The following is a 5,000-nucleotide window of genomic DNA, read 5'->3' as shown; positions in this document are numbered from 1 at the left end:
ATCACGTCAAATGACAATATAATGTAAATCAATGAACAGTACAACATGCTAAAATGAAATCTATATGATTATTATGGCCATATATATTGTATTTACAAATATATTGTGTAAAGTCTAAGATTGGATTATCTGTTCATTAAGATAGATTACATAAACTTACATGTGTATAATAAAGTAGCAACCAAGATGATAGAATACATGAATGTTACTTCAACATGTCATGCATATATGGATAACAGTGATAGGCTTGCAGGTTCCGAACTTGGCTTCCGCTACCTAAGAGTTTCTAGAAAAGCACAAGGAGTGTAAGAATGAAAAGAAGTGCTATTAAATAGTTCGGACATATGGTCGCTATTTAAAGGTAATTTTGATGGATCGGATATAATCTTTTATTGTTACAAACTGGTCAGAAAGTTAGATAAAGATAGTTTAAGACTTGATAGTGAATACCTTACTTATGGTAACTCTTCATATAAGCGGTTCACAATCGATGATAAATTATCAATAGAACCTATAGTTTACTAGCATTTACAGGAAATGAAGTTGCATAAATTGGCATTCAAATGTCCAGTATAAATTTATAGTTTATTCCAATACAAAAGGATAAAATATGAAAATAAACATGTGATAATAGTGTGGATTTGTCAAGATGTTGAATGGTAGATACTATATGAAATACTGCACGGACCTATCTGAAAATATGAGTCAAGTACATAATTTATTATTATTCAGTAGCAATAATTGATAAATTTATATACAATAATATTAGATAATAAGATATTATTAACTTAATAATAATTAATATATGATATTTTATTAGCTTGACATGTTGAAATACTAAGAATCATATTCATGCTTATCAAAGTGGTAAGTAATAACTTGTTCACCACTATTATTATTTATATGTATTTATACTATAAGGATATATATTAGACAATATATAATTTTATATGGATGAACTGTATATATGAGAATTATATATATGTATTGAAATTAATAAAATATAATAAATTATATATATTATATATATATATATATAGTATATATGTATATAATATATTCTATATCATATCAATATAATATATATGTATGTATTTATAAGTATATTATATATATATTATATAATATATATATTATTATATATATTATATATATATGTTAATATTATATTACATATATATATATATATATATATATATATATAATTATAAATATTATATATATATACATATATATATACATATATATATATATATATACAATACTACATACTACATAACATAAATCACATATATACACTATAATATATATACACAATAATCACATATCAATACATCATACATCACACATACACATATACAACAACAACATACACATATACATATATATATAATATAATATAATATATATATATATATACACACAACACATATATATAAGTATAGATATTGTACATATAATATACATACACACATGTATGTATATATATAGTACATAATACATATACAATACATATATATATAAATATATATGTATAAGTACACTATACATGTATTAAATACTACACATCACACACCTCAAATAACACACATACAATAACAATACACTACACACACACACAATATACATATACAATATATACAATACATACATAACATACATATACAACACACACACACACATCAATCAAACACAATATAAACAACACATACATAATACATATACACATAATAATGAATTACAATACACATACAATATATACATAAATAGATGATAAATATACATAAATCACACACACAACCACTACACACACAACACACAACAACATACACACATACACACACACACACACACACACACACACACCCCACACACACACACACACAAACACACACACAACACACACACACACACACACACACACACACACACACACACACACACACACACACACACTCACACTCACACTCACACTCACTCACTCACTCGTGTATGTATGTATTTATATATTTTATATTTATACATTATGTGATTGATAACAGCATGATGACACCTCGAAATAGAGGCATTTTGTTAAAGGATGCAGGAGTGTGCATTTTTTTCTTTCAGTTCTTGGCCACACAAGGTTCATACCTCAGTTGTTTGAATGCCTGATTAATATTTTGCTTAATCATATCTAGAAATTATTTATGTTTGGGATTGATAACTGACAGGTCAGCAAAGCCTGCATTAGAAATTGCAGTGTTTGTTTGCATATTGCTTGATCTGTATCTCCTCTCTTTCCCCCATGTGCTAAATGCCACATCTATGTCTGTTGTCTTTATTGTCATGTAGGTGAAATATATATGTATATTTTGCTAAAGGTTCTAATGGAAATAATTATTATTTTGTGTTAATACTAGCATGGGGGCTATAAGTATTTCAGCTGAGATAAAATGCTCCATTGAAACATGAAGCTTGTACCTCTTGTTTTTATTGTACACATGTATGTATATATATATAGACACACACACACACACACACACACAATATATATATTAATATATATATATTATATATATATATATATATTAATTATATATATATTATAATATAATATATTATATTATATATATATTAATATATATATTATATATATTAATTATATATTATATATATATATATTATATATATATATATATATATATTATATATATATATATATATATAATATATATATATATATATAATATATAAATATACATAATCACTAATATATATACTATATCATCATAACAAACTAAATCATCATATACTATATATATAACTAACTATAAATAATAATTACACATATTATAATATTCATATATATATACACTATAACATATAATATAATAAGATATCTATATATACTATATAATATATATATGATCTATTTACTATTATTATTAAATCACATTTATCTTATATCACTACATACTAATTATAATATATAACTATATATATCATTTAATATACAAATACAACATGACACATATCATGATAAATATTATATATTATTTAAATAATGACTGCATCATCAGTTATATCAATATCATTATCATATATATTGTAATATCATAATTTATTCATTATTTTATCATACACTACTATACAATTATGTAAACATAGTTATTTAGTATTAGACACATAATTTTCAAATGACACCATTGGTCTGTATGTAAATTACTACAAATTCTAATTTTGTCAACATAATGCACTAGGCACTCAAGATCATCTATCATCACACTTATTTATCCAAACACACTTCACTAAACATTACAAAGAACTATATATTATTTAATATACAAACTATCTGATCAACACTATTTAGATTAAAAAACATATCACATATATGTATAATATATTATAATAATCACTGTTTTCTAATGCACTTAACTACACTAAATACTATATATGAGATCATCTAATAAGGAACTAATAGGGCAATTAACATCGACATCATGATGATCAACGAAAATTATAGGTACCTATAGTAATAGATATTCATGTGAGAGTATGTATATAAATATTATTTGATGATGTAAATATAATAATGCTTATGTTGAATGAATATGTAGGTATTGAATATCTAATAAATTAGGAATTATTGTCATTCTATTGTAAATATCAATTTACATTTTACAATATTATGATTTATTGATCAGTAACTCTTCAATATCTATTATATAATTATTAGTTTACAAGTTTTAATATATATATAAATAATATCATTATATATATAATATATACTATATATATTATGATATATAAATATATATATTATTATATATATATTATATATACAAATTTTTACATATAATACAAACAATATGTTATTGTTATATTTTATAATTATGTATATATTGTAATTATAGCATATATTTTATTTATATTTTAACTAAATATATAAATAATAATTATAAGCAATGATCCATTACTATTATATACTTTCTATGTAAATATCATGATTGATGCCTTATAAGAATAAATTATATTAATATTTTTATATAAATGTATCAGAAATTTTATAATAAAAACAATATGTTTTGATTTGAAATGTAACTAGTAAATCACATAACTAATTGTATTTTGATAAGCATAATTATTAGGCAGATGACATTAAAAACACATATTTTGAAACTTTAAAATAAAGAATAAAAAGAAAAAATTGAATAAGAAGTCTTTTTGAATTTAAAATATGTTAATTTAATCAGTTGCATATAGTCTTATATATGAGTTTGACATACATTGTAGAGTTTAAGTAACTTAGATTAGTCATCATGATGATTTCAGGTTATTAGTTATCTAGTAAATGCTATAATGTTTTCTTATCATTAATAAGCTAAATATTTTAAAAAATAAGTATCTATTTGAATTTTTTTATTGATATATGTCAGAATTTAGTGCATTGATTTAAGTTTCAGTTTTATATAATTTTATATATCTTATGTTTTAAATATTGTAGATTATTATGATGATTTTGGCTGTTATTGTCTATTTAATATGACCTTATTACTCTATGAAGATAATGATGAGTAGAAATTATTCGGAACACTTGAAAGTGATATATTCATGACATGCAATTCCTTTCTGATTAGTTATGTAAATATTCACTATGAAATAATTTATTAATTTATTTATATATGAGTATCATATATATATGATAATTAATTGGAGAATATTTATAGTATCTGAAAGGTTATAATAATATTATGTAATAATCATGATGATTACAAATCTATAAAATGTCTATATAATGCTCATGAAATCATAATGTCCATTATCTGAATGATATTATGTATAAAATGTATTGAATGTTGGAAAATGTTAAATTGTATTATATATTATATATATATTATGTAATTATATATGTATATATATATAATATATATATATTTATATATATATTTATATATGTAAAATAGTATATGTATATATATATATGTTTATATATTTACATATTAATAATATGGTAATAT

The sequence above is a fragment of the Penaeus monodon genome, chromosome 43 (assembly GCF_015228065.2).
Source record: "Penaeus monodon isolate SGIC_2016 chromosome 43, NSTDA_Pmon_1, whole genome shotgun sequence".
Classification (NCBI taxonomy): domain Eukaryota; kingdom Metazoa; phylum Arthropoda; class Malacostraca; order Decapoda; family Penaeidae; genus Penaeus; species Penaeus monodon.
The sequence above is the reverse complement of the archived record's forward strand: the minus strand, read 5'-3'. Positions refer to the sequence as shown.